We start from the raw sequence: 13,961 nt of genomic DNA, 5'->3' as shown, positions 1-13,961 counted from the left end.
TTCATTGAAGGCAAGACTCATCTTACGCCTATATTCAGCTGGGGCACTTCAGTGACAAAATGCCAAGGGCGATTTGATATACCGCACTAGAACGTCGCTGTTAACATTTGAAAAGGGTGCAGCATTGCGTTTCGAAAGGATACTCAAAGGACGCCACTGCAAGGTGTACAAGTGCAGCATATTCAGCGAGGATAAAAAAATTTCTCAAAACGGACTGGCAGCGATGTTGTACACAAAAGAGAGATATTACTCGCTGTATTGTCTATCACGTGCAATCAAATATACCTTGTTTGCATTAAGTTACGCAGCATCGCGCAACAATCGACCAAACAATGGCAAATGTTGGCGAATATGGCAAACAATGGCTAATCATACTCGGAGGCCAATCTGCCATAGAAGTCCTTTAAAAACGAACCTTTCTCTCACATAGACTTCATAATAGCATAATGCATTACATTGAACTGCTTTTCTTATCTTTTAGCCATTGGGTATATGACTTTTGGTGCGTACGCATTCTTGGACATACCTCTATAATAGGTATGTGCCACTTTGACCGTAGAAGTATAGAATGCTTTAATGCATTTAAATATGGCTCGTACTTCCCCGTGCATACACCTGTGATAAGCCTTGTTCTCTCGACAAGGGTCATATATCAGATTCGTCCTCCTGACGTGGCTGTGTAGACGCCTCACCCTCTGCATCTGCCCGATTTGGTGTTTGCACTTCGGCATAGCTTGTGAGTAGTGCCGTGCATAAGCATGAAAATTGCACGATCCTAAAGTTCTGACATTTGTACTGGCTAAACAAACATTGTATGAGGCTACACTTTGTGTCGAATGAAAGCAAACACAATTGTAGGCATCGCAGTTAGTTGTATAGCGTTCATTCAATCGCTTCGCTAAAGACTTCGCTTCACACAGGTTCCAACATGCGCGTTGGAGGTGCATAATGCTTAGGAAAAACAAATTAAAGACGAAAATAAATATTCACAACATTCTGTTATCTATTTATCTCAGATAAACTGTCAAAAAGAAGAACAAGGAGCTGCCGCGCGACCAGGCCTACGCCAGCTTCGATGCGTTTAAAGTCAAAGAGAACGCACCTAAAAATTATTGACTTGTAGTCATACGCGCAGCAAGTAAATTTTCTATTTCTACACACATTGATCTGCGGCTTCTATGAAACCCCATTCATCTGCCTTCCTTTATATTCTTACGTTATGCTTTCCGAGTCCACGAAATAAAAGAAGCTTATTTGGCAGTTTATTCAAACCCCGCGTTTAGTAAGCTGAAATAATCCCGGGATTCACTCCAATCATGGATAGGAGACACTGTTAATAACCGACTCAGTAACGATTTCTACCTCTTTCATACGACGACATCGTTTACCAGGAGCTTGTGTTATAAGACGTTGCTTTTCTTCGGCTATGGCCTTCTTTAAGTTCCATATATGCTTTCTGAGCACCATATATAAACGTCGGAGCGCTCTGGAAAGTAAAGAAGCAGCTGAGTGAATCCGTCGAGGTGCTCGAAGACCTGTGCTGTAACTCTGGCTTGTAGTTCGTTTTTTCTGCATGCAGTCTGACATTAGCACTCTAGTTATAAACCCTTGCCGCCATCTCGACCAATCATCAACAACGCACCGCGGACACGTGTGCATTTTCGTTGAGACAACCGCAGGAATATTTGCAACAGAAACTAACCAGCGTCAGGTTTCAAAGCGGAGAGTTCACAAACACAACTTGGCGTTTGATGCTCATGAAGTGGATGTTTTCGATGATCATGTTTTAAATCAGCGCTTTTAAAATCATGTCACCAAAAACAGCTTTCTTGTTTTCAACTTCAAGTGGGACGTCTAGAAGAGGCGGGTTTTCTGAGCTTTCTTTTGCTTTCAGTTGCCGAATCATTGCTTGTCAAGCTTCGGAAAAAGGACAAAAATCCATCAATGTCTAATGAACAGGCTAGTGGGAAGAATTTTACAGTACTTGCCTACATACACAATGTAAACTTCCGAACTTGCGCAGCATGGTGGAAGAAGGAAGCACGGGCTCGGCCTTCTGTGAAATCAAGCATACAATTTCGCGTGTGCCTTGCACGACACGTGTCATATATAACATTCCACTAAAGGGCGGCAGATACTACATTGGACAAACCGGTAGGTGCATTAACATTCGCTTATGTGAGCGTGAACGTTCTCTGGACGCTGCTGGAGGGTTGAACTTGGCTATTCATTGCCGTAGATGCTTGGGCTGCTCTCATCCGTTTTCAACGACTGATATTATTGGCAGAAAAAATGGCCAGCTGGAAAGAGACATTATAGAGGCAGTGAGCATGCGACACTTCAAGGATGGTGATTGCATTAGCTCGCCGTCAGTTGCAGTTTCTCAGAAAAAGCTTTTATTTCTTTCCATATAATACACACATATTCGCTGCCTCCGCCTGTCAGCGTTTATCTCAGTTTTCGTATCGCACCCCCGTTTAAGGTCGCTATGTGTTTTTATTGGTTTTTACGTTGTTTTTGAATACACACGTAGGTCTGATCTATATAAGCTTGGCGTTCCTGTCATTAAATCAACAGTTGTCAGTACTACTTCGTGTTATCCCTTTCTTCGAGTCTCGTGGTTTCTAGCGGTAGCTTCCCAAAATCATGAATAACCAACTGGCCTACACCCATACTCTGCTATGTACAAGACTCACATCTATCTACATTTAAGAATTGTGTCCCTCTTGCGTCACAATGACATACCTATTGTGGATTAGAGGCCAAGAACGGGGGCACAACGAGCAGCCCATACAAAGTGACGTGTGCTATACCAACGAAAATCAAGTAAATAAAAGAATAGGTGTCGGTGCACTGTAGAGATACCCTTTAGCCGACATTAAAAGTTCCGGTGTTATGCAGAATTATATTTTTTCATTACAACGAATAGAATGTGCGCCTATTGGCACTGCCTTGTCCGCCAGCATGCAAGGTTTACATAAGCCAGTTTGCTGTCACTGAGATTCAGCGTGCGTACAACCGTCGTCCACAAATATATCCGCCGAGATACTGGCCGACCTACGCCAAACCCGGTATAACACAGGCAAACAAGGCTTCGGTTTTAAAAGGAGTGAGATCACATAGGAAGCAGGAGACAGTGAAAGGGGGAGTTTTATTTTTATTATTTTCTCAGGTCGTTTCACGCGTGGCTCACATTTGTTCTTATTCTCCCATTACTGCTTGTTTTCGCTGGCTATAAGGGCGGACGCGATATTGCGCGTTATGGTATAAGGCCAGCAGTATAAGAGGGGTGTACTTTGTTTGCCGGCTGTGTAGGTACCAGCTAAACTTACACACGAAATAATGCGCATGCCGGCGGCATTGTCGTGATCGTCTCAATTACCCTCTTCACTTCCATCGGAAGAAAATATATATAAAATAAACTTCGGATTTCGCGAAAGGCAAGAAAGTCTGCGAAGTGAATAAAAAGAAGCAGCGAGACGATGGAATGCAAATAACGTCGTGGTCGCAGTACCGGGTAGTTTCGTCCTCTTTTAACCGAAATCGATGACGTCAGCTGCACGAAAGTGATGTACAGCTGGTTCCGGCGTGATCGGCTACGTCTACAGTGGTGCTTCTATATTGTAGTGTCCCACATATCCCCCCTTCCCCTCCTCTCTGTGAACTTAAATTCGTGGCGGGTAATCGAACGGCGCGCGATAGTATTAAATCGCCGCTCCCGTACCGAATATTACACGCAGTGATACGAGATGGGTAAGAACCTTTCCCAGATGCATAATGGATCTCGCGGAAGAAGACTCGAGGGGGTACGAAGTTTAGAGACGGGAAACTAGCCGGCGTTGGGCTTATTATGTGCACCCGGTGCCGTCTCGCTATGTCCCTTGCTAGGGATTCTACAGAAATATCTTAGTCGTTTCTTATTACTCATACATTTGCCTGAATCAGGACGAGCCAGCATGTGGGGGACAGAAATGATGAACAGCGTAGCTCTTGCGTACAGCAGCGGAGGTAGCACTTGGAGTATTATGTTCATCGACGAATATATTAATACGAAAGAAGTAGTTCTTCGGGTCGGGCATGTAATAAGTTGAAAAAGTGCAGGCGCACGTAGAAAAGCCAAAACAAAAGTTTCATTGCGACGTTTGGCCGAGGTCCAACCGCGGTCCATTCTTCGTCTCGTCGAAAAACGTCGAAACTAAATGCCTGTTCTTGCTTCTCTACGTGCGCCTGCTGGCCGAGTGCAGCCAATGAAATAAAGAACGCCCTGCTGCTTCCTTGTCGCCAGTCACGAAGGAGCCGACCTTGTTCACCGAACGCACGCTTGAGAGCAGCACACCATCACTGCGCAAACACTCCGTCACGTGGCTTTTTTTCATACTTTGCGGGCTTTATTTCCAACCCGGAAAAAAGGACTATGAGAGACGTATCGTAAAGGAAACAACTCAATCGGTGGTTTCTGAAGGTGCTCTACAAATCTGCGTATCATACTTGGGATCTTCAGCCAATAATTGAAAAGTTCGGTAATTAAACCTAATTCATAGGCGAGTTATGGGGAAAACAAGAATTGTCTGAGTTACTATAGGCGAATAGTATGCACTCAATTCAATTCGCTTCGGACGCGCCTTTCATATTTATATTCTTGGGTCAAGTTATGTGGGGCAACCTGTATGTGCCCTGTATAGTTCGTAAAGTGCCAAGAAAGCTAATCGCATTAAAGAGCTGCTGTAGCATTAAAGGTGCCCAGCTGAACCACTTTTTATCGAAGCATTTGAATTTGACGTTGAAATACACTATTTCAGAAATACTTTGCAGCAAAAAGTACTCGATCGTGTCTAGCAGAAGCTAAGTTATTGGTAATTAAACATCACCTTTGATCCCCTTCACGGTGCTCCTGCTCTATCTTCAATGCCTTGCACTGCGAAGGCTACGGTGGAGCGGGACGGGGTGTGTAATGCTCCGCCGACTTAACATCACCGTGGAAATGAGTTCAAATTTGATTTTTGATGTTCACGTAGACGCCACTACTTCACATATGGCGCCTACGGTGCGCCAAACTCGGAACCTATCCCTCAACTTACGGTTAGGTTCACGCTGTCTCATCTATTTGCTGTGCTAGAGTGTGCCAGATAGCTACGCGTAGCTGTGTTTTCTCGCACCGATTTGCATGGGTAGCACATTTCCTTTCACACTTACCCCTTCACCAATTAAACAATTTCTTAGGCTCGAACGAAACGTCTTTATGTTAGCTCGTGCAAGAATGTCAGCAGCGCGCACATCCGCTAGCGATGGACGCCGCACTGGCTCGCATTGAAAGGATTCCTGACGTCACCAGCCAAGACCATGATGGCGACACACCTCGCATGGATTCCCGTGCATAGGGAACCACTCCTGCAAATCAAGCAATCTTTAGACTCACTACAGATGTTTTCTCTCTCTCTCTATCTCTCTCTCCTAGATGTGCAACTCGAGAAGAAGATGACCTGTTCCAGTCAGAAGTTGGCGCTCGGGCCAGCTCGCTGCGCGCCTGGATCCATGTCACCGACAGAGACCCATCAAAGCATGCTGTTCTCCTCGACGAGCCACACCGGGCTCATCGAGCGGGCTCATCGCGGCATCCCACGGAGGCCACGGTATCTACGCTACGCAGAAGACGCTAGCGGCAGCTACATGCAACTGTACATGTAGCTACATGCAACTACATGCTAACTTTAACACATATAGTCACTATCATAGCGTTAGTACGTTGTTACATTAAATATACGGCCAGTATGGCGCAACGCTTGCTATGCACATGGCAGTGCTGGGAATGCGCGCTCGCCCCCATGTACTTCAGGATGACTGTGCTACGTGGCCCTGGCCGGTTCTGTTATGCAACATCTTGACCAATCGACGGTATCCACATCCAATTTGCGCATTTTTAACCCCTATCAATGGCTCATTACGAAGCGTAGTCCGACATAACCCGTCTAGCCAGGAGCATCCAGGATTGCGCGCGCTGGCTAGCGTTCATGTGGTCTGACCTTAAGTTTCGCGAAGCTCGCGAGGCTAGTTGAGTGTTCAAAAGTAGTTGAAATTAGCGACACCCGACAGATGCGACACCAATAAGCCTTGTGGCCAAAGTTTCATTCTATACGCTAGCGGATATGGATTCCAAAAAGGCGTCCTAGATTTGGTGCTTAGATTTCCAAGGTATACTTTATTGTGGTGCAAAAAAACATTTCGTTAAAAGTGACCTAAAATAGAAGACAGTGGAGCGCCGAAATACCAACTGTTTAATGACAGCCTCAGAAACATACAGAACAAAAGACAACTTCCGCGCTTGCGCAGAGGGCCAAGGTGTGACAGAACTACACGATCATGATAACATATTTTGAAGAAAGCACATTTCTGCAGAATGCAATATGATAGATGTAGCGCTGACACAATCCCACCAATTCTTTTTAATGTAGAACGTTTCCAACACCCCGGCAGTTTGGTTCCTATGCTTTTGCCAAATGTCAATAATTGCTGAAAGCATGGCATACAAAGACAAGCTCTACAGGGCGCAGAAAGATGTGCATTGTCACATTTACCTATACTGTTAGCATGCTCCCTCAGTCTGTCATTAATACAACGTCCTATTTGTCCAACGTAGGACATGCCGCAATCTAGGGACAGACTGCGGGACGATGCTAACAGTATTGGTAAGTGCGACAATGCGCATCTTCCTCCGCACTGTAAAGCCTGTCATTGCGCGCCATGCTTTGAGCAAGGATTGATTCTTGGCAAAAGTAGCGAACAAACTGCGGGACCAACCAAAGGGAGTTGTTGGAAGCGTTCCATACTAATAAAAAGCCGGCAGATCCTACGCCCTGTGGGAGTCGATGTTATGCGAAGCAGTGTGCGGGAAGCCTACCAAATTAACGAAACGACCATGAGAGCACTAATACGTAGGCGGCTGTTTCATGACCTACATTACACGCATGCTATGGCATTCGTGTCATGACCGATTATTTATGTTCTTCCTACACTCTTTTCATACTATGCCAATTTTGATACCTACCAAGTTAATGAAACGACCATGAAAGCACCAAGACGTAGGCGACTGTTTCATGACGTAGATGGCAGATATGCCGTGACACACATGTCATAATATTCACGTCATGGCATATCATCTATGTTCGTCATCCACTTTTGTCATACTATGCCAATTTTGGTGGTACCTACCAAGTCAACGAAACGACTATGAGAGCACCAAGACCTCGGTAGCTGTTTCATGACCTACATGACACACATGTCACGATATTCATGTAATGGCCGATCATTTGTGTTCGTCATACACTCTGGTCATACTACGCCAATTTTGGTACTTACCAATTCAACGAAACGACCATGAGAACACCACAACGTTAGGCGACTAGATAGACACTGTCAAAGTGGCAAATGTTCGCCAAGAAATGCTTCGCATTTAAAAGAAAGCGTCTGATTGTGTCATCGATACATCTATCATATTGTGTTCTGCAGGAATGTGCTTTTTTAAGATATGTTATCATGACCATGTACTTCTATGCCACACCTTGGCTATCTGCTCACGCACGGCAGTTAGCTTTTTTTTTTATGTTTCCGAGGCTGTCGTTAAACGGTTGATAGTTTGGCGCTTCACTATTCTTTTTTCTGTACCTTTTTACGAAAAGTGTTTCGCGCCACAATCAAGTATACCTGGGATGTGGATTGTCGATTCCTTCTGGAAGTACGTAATTCTTATCGTAATTCGAAACGCAGATTTTCGCATACTTCAACTTGTTTAGTAAATTAGTCAGTAAACATACGCAGTAACAGCAGGAAGAAATGAACTGCTCAAGCACCCATCTTGATTGATATCAGCTACTGACCCACAGCAACTGTTTATGGAAATCTTCCATATGACGACGACATATGCGAGTCCTCGGCAGCCTCCAAACGGGTGAGAAGAAGGCCTCTATTTGAAAAGAGAATGTTAAAATGCTGGACAAGAAGGTGACTTCGCACTCCACTTGCGAGCCCCAAGCACCACGCATGATTACAAAATCTAGCTGAGGTGTTCACAGAAGCATATGCTATTGGCGGACTGTTTTTTCACCAGGCCAGAGGAGTGGTTCAGAATTCCTTTAAACCAGGATGTGCCCCCTTATGATGATGAGAAACCTGAACTTGAACACTAGGTTTACTTTGTTTTATTGGAATGGGTAAGAACCATGGGAATGGCCAAGATAACGGTGTTATTCACACCTGACAAAGGCCTGATCTCACTAAAGAAATAAAAAAGAAGATATTGGGGGTTTACACGCAATTACTAGATATAATAGTACACATACAGGAATGTTAAGAATAGAATGTCATCACCCAAACACTCCGTACAGATGGTTAACCAGCGAAGGTGAAACGTGGGCCCCGCTGTTTATCACTACGTTAATCCCTACGGTTCAATAAACGATGGCTTGGTAGGTTGCCAGATCCTCGGTACACAGTTGCTGCTTGCGAGCGCGCGCATCGGTACAGCGTAGACGAGCTTATTTCCGGTTCTGCTCGTGGCGTTGCTGATTGAAAGCTGCCTGCTCATCATGAGTACATATGACGCGTGGCCTACCCATTTCGGAGCCATAGAGAAACTGCTGTATGCGTGCTCGGCTGCGATGGAGAGCAACAACGTCACTATACTGGCGCAGCCAATCACGCGCCTTTCTTTTTCTTCCATCGCGCGTGCGCATGAGGTTGCACTGGAGGAGTTTGCGGCGTACAGATGACAGAAGAATTGGCTAGTCACATACAGCTTCGCTGTATTACACATATTCTAGGAAGCACACAATACAAATGCATCAAAAAGAGCACGCTCAGAGAAAAGTATCCGCGGTACAACCGTGCTATTAGGATGACAATGAATAAAAATCAGGTGCAAAAAACGTTAGTCTGCGCGCCCGAGGTTAGGAACAGCGCAACCAAGGGGGAAAAGCATGATTTCTTTTAAGAGGTCGATCGCTAAAACAGAGCTGCACAGTTGGCACCATAAGTTTCCAATACGATAGAAGTGTCTGCCATTCAGTCACAGAAGAACGAAAAATTTAACCCCACTACAGGACGCCAACATTACACACCATAGTGAATGACCGAAAAACAAAGTAACGATAATAGGACCCCAATGCATCAAATCAAAATGTGAACGACGGCAGTGATTGCTGCAGCATATACAACAATACAAGGAGAAGCCTTCGAGACACGTTTGCTTAGACGACAGCGGCCGCGTCTGTTTGTCGACATCTTGAGGCAGCTCCTAGGCCCTTACCGCAGAAATAGTAATCAGCCTCGGTTTCCGGGGAAAACCGGAGTATTTGCTGGCACGGAAGGGTGCTGCTTGATCGATCACTGAACTACAGCTTATGTTCTGAGGGGGCTTGTTTGCTTACGGTCGCTCCCTTTTGATTGCGATTGCTGCTTATAGTAGCATGGAACGAGGACGCTGTCGTGCATTTCGTCTTCTCGTATATAGACCTGCGCGCGTGTGTTGTTTACACGAACGATTCATTATTTAAGCCAATATCTGCTTCAACTGTTATTGTGTTTCATTTCATTATTACGAAAGGCACCCGGCACAAAAGTGCTTCCACTATCGCGCGATTGGCCAGGGCGCAGAGTAGGAATAAAGGAAGGGGGGAGGGCTAACATCGTGCAACATCAGCGTTGCCATGACGACACGAAGGAGCATATTGGCTTTTCCAGGCGAGATTATTTTTGGCATTGATGTCAGAGGGCACTTCAATAAGGCCTCAAATAACGTCTAACACAATGAATAACACTTATTTTACTGTGACCCTGTTATAACACACGTAGTCGTGTTTTAGCACATATACTTTAACTGTCGTTCACATGCTATATTTAATAGGTAATCATGTCCAATTAGATTAGTTCATTGGTACTTGTGTTGTTAAATGACTTTACGGCAAACTTCTGCAATTCAGCGAGATATAAGTAAAATAGCGTTGACGTATACATGCTAGAGTGTCCCTCCAAAAAAAACCATTTAGATTACACGCATTTATATATATCCACACATTTACACATTTCTATACTTTTACATTTCTTTATGCTTAAAACATTTTCAAGAGACATTGTCTTAGAAATACAGGACACTTATCGCGTGTAAAGTGATGAAAAAAAAATTGAAATTGAGCTTACCAGAGTTGGTCTCATCAGTACCACAATCCGCAGTAACATCAGACTATAGCTATAGAAACCTACATGCATTTGAGAAAAATTGCTTCTTGCGGTGAACGATCTAAATAAAAGAATAGCAACGCACGCTTCCCTGGAAAGGCAGTGTTATTGAAAGAACGCCGTGATAATGAGACACGTATCACTCACAAAGTTTAATTGGGACATAAATCGAGGCACATAAACCATGCAGACGCTGTAAAATGTGGACTGTACATGCGCATGTATCAAAATATGAATCAATATCAATGATGTTTTCACAACAGACGCATTGCATTTTCGTAATCGAATGCGTACTCTGAGTCCCAACTTTACTGCTAAAGGCGGACTTTCGATATCTTACGCACGTTCAAATAACTGTCAATAGCCGTATGTTTATGCTTATGATCATGTTTATGTTTATTTTTATGAACAGTTCACACACTTGTTTATCCACCTGGTCAGCCTAGCAAGCGCACACATTCAGTTCTTCTCAACAAACAAAGCTATAATTCACTGGAAACTTTTCATTCACATTGCGCTGGTGCGAGTACCTCTGTAGCATTAGAGTCAGACGGCACTTTCTCTGTGGAATCCACATGCGCTATATTTCACTTCATGCAAACTCAAGTTCTCGAGGCATGCATGTGGTAAACGCCGGTTCCGTAAGCATGGAATAACGATCAGCGAGGTTCGACGGTAATGCGCACTGCAGTAAAACTTTCGAGCTTGCACAATAGCGCGGGTCTGCAGCGCACCTACACCACTGGAAGGCCACGAGTGCTCTTGCAGTTATGTGCAACAACACAACATGCCAGATGGTAGTTGAGCCACGAGTGAGAAACGAACGAGAAGAAAGGGGGTTAACTGAGGGGCCGATTTGTGTTAGTCATATCATGAGAAGCCAACAAACACTGACACCAAGGATAACAAAGGGTAAATTGTGCTTAATAAATGGAATGAAGAAACGATTAATTAATGAAATTAAAATGGATGAAAAAACAACTTGCCGCAGGTGGGAACCGAACCCACAAGCTTCGCAAACGAGAAAGATACAAGAAATAGTTACACTTCACGATGGCTACAGCTCCGGCAATCTGAGTTCTTACAAACGAGCTCACTATTTGCCTTCGCTGCTGCTAAGCAGTTTTACTGGCTAGCCCGCTGAACAACGACATTGGCGCATAGTTGCATCTGGTGTACTAAGCTCCTACTTTTGGTTGAGTGCAGTATTTAGCGCGGTTGGTGGCGTCGCTTTGATATTTTCCCGCTAAACTGAAGATCAAAAAAGTGCGCTCCTGAACAAAAAAAAAGATGTGTTTACTAGGACACAACAATGCCAAACGGTGCTCTAGTCTTGCCGCTTCCGGCAGCATATGCCATTACACCCAGCCCAGTTCCCTGACACAAACCGAGTGTCCGGCACCAAACCTGTTTTCAATTTTTTCAGTGACGTTCTTACACTACACATAATAAGTTCAAAAGTTCCGCAGTACAGCCGCTTACCAGAGGCTGCTGCTGCATTAGTTACATCTAGTACATCACATGTCTCTAGGCCTTTGCATTCAAGGTACCAGATGAGGTATTGGCGTTACTGTCCTTTACCCTTCGTATATCATCCTTAGAATTGAATTATGGGGTATTACGTGCCAAAAGCACGATTTTATTATGAGGGACGCCGTAGTAGGGGACTACGGATGAATTTTGACTACCAAGGATTTTTAACGTGCCCCCAATGTACAGGTCAGATGCGCTTTTGCTTTTCGCCCTCATCGAAATATGGCTGCCGTGCCCGGGATTTGATCCCGCGACCTCGTGTATAGCAGCGCATCACCATAGCCGCTGAGCCACAGCGGCTGGCTATCGTGTAGAAGTTTTCGATGGGGGCGAAATGCGAAAACACCCGTGTGCTTCAATTTAGGTGCACGTTAAAGAACCCCAGGTGGTCGAAATTTCCGGAGTCCTCCACTACGGCGTGCCTCATAATCAGAAAGTGGTTTTGGCACGTAAAACACCATAATTTATTAATCGTTTATAAGTACATGTTTTATGCTCATATTACACCTCAGAACTCATTATCATTTTATTACTAGGTATAAATTCTATGCAGTTTACAGCGGCTGTTATTTAGACCCCTTCGCAGCCAAGCCACACCTACCTCTCGCAATTAATCGCTGCACTGCCAAGTAAATAACACTGACCTTACTTGGATCTTGCACCCCAAAATATCTCAATTTATTATCCCCATCATCTTACAGCTTCTATATACACAATACCTAAGTGCATGATACGGTGAGAAATCAAATTGTTACAGCGTAAGCTGTTATGGGCTCTGTTAGAACCTGGGTCGCAAGCCCCAAGGGTAGCGTTGGCCTGGCGGCCTGGGCACAACTGGAAGCATCCGAAGGTCCCGGCAAAGCATGAGTCGACTGGTAACAGAACAACTTGTTTATTCTAACATCGCAAAAGAGCGGGCGGTCAGGTCGACCGAAGTGGAGAGACGGGAGAGCACGTTACTCAACAGAAGAAATCGGAGCCTCTCTCCTGGCGTCCGGGGGCAGCTGCTCTTATACTCTCGGCGTCGCGGGCAAGAAGGAAGGTCACGGGATGAGACCACGTGACGGCGGAGCACGGACGAGCTGAGAGACATGTTGAGACGAGTGTAGTGACTCAACCGCCGAGCAGGCGCCGATCAGACCTCCTCGCTTCACACTTGGGGAGCTCCTCTCCCCGGCTGCCGCGCTTTGACAAGCGTGGGCACACACACACACACGCACACACGAAGACACGTGGCACTGAAACACGCCTGGACGCGCTTGGCGGGGAGGCTTTGCGGGAGCTCCGAACGGGCCAAAATGTCCGCCGCTTTGAACGAAGCCCCGGCGTCCGTTGCATCCGCGCCGGCTATACCGCGCGTCGTAGGCGAAACGTAACAGCTCATTCCAATAGCCATTTCGGTTGGCGATGGTGCCGTCCGCCGTCACCGTGTTCAGCCGCCGTAACAGCTATCACCGAGGATGAAATATATATACACACACACACCGATTTCCAGCCACGCCGACGTTCTTGTCTTCTTTTCTTTAAACATGGTATGTATTATAATGAATGAAATTGTAAATAGTTCCTTTCCATACATCAGCTTAGTCATTGAGACACGCAAAAGATTGCTGGATTGCCGCAGAAAAATGCCCTATGAACGCGCCCTAGCGCGCGAGGAAACGCGATGTGGCAAGTCCACCACATAGCGTTGATAGGTGCACACTTTGCACTGCATTTGCCTATTATTTCATTAGGTGGCACGCCATGTAGCATATGCACAGGTAGCGGTACAAGGTAGTTAAAGAAGGTTTGAGGAAGAAAAAGAACTTTAAGGAGATGTATACAAATATTCTCGAAAATATACAGGGTGTTTCAGCGAACACTTCCAAAACTTTTTTAAAGGTTGCCTGTCGCAGATAGCTCAAAGTTTATGAGCCGGTCTACTCGAAGCGGCGGACAGTACTTGCACAAAAAACTGAAATGAAAAATTGACCAATTAAGAAGAATTCACTAATTAACTTTTTATCTAGTTATGACCCATATTCCAATTTACAAACTCTAGCAGTGGACTTCGCAAAGCGAATCCACTTGGAGCGAATTTTCAGGACGATGCTAGTTTCGAGATAGACATTCCCGAACTTTGCGGAGAAATGCATTGACGTTGCAGTTACTTGTGTGCTTCAGTGCATGAAACGACGTTTTGTTAACAAGTTAACTAG

This window comes from Dermacentor andersoni, chromosome 5 (genome assembly GCF_023375885.2).
Source record: "Dermacentor andersoni chromosome 5, qqDerAnde1_hic_scaffold, whole genome shotgun sequence".
In the NCBI taxonomy this organism is placed as follows: Eukaryota; Metazoa; Arthropoda; class Arachnida; order Ixodida; family Ixodidae; genus Dermacentor; species Dermacentor andersoni.
The sequence above is the reverse complement of the archived record's forward strand: the minus strand, read 5'-3'. Positions refer to the sequence as shown.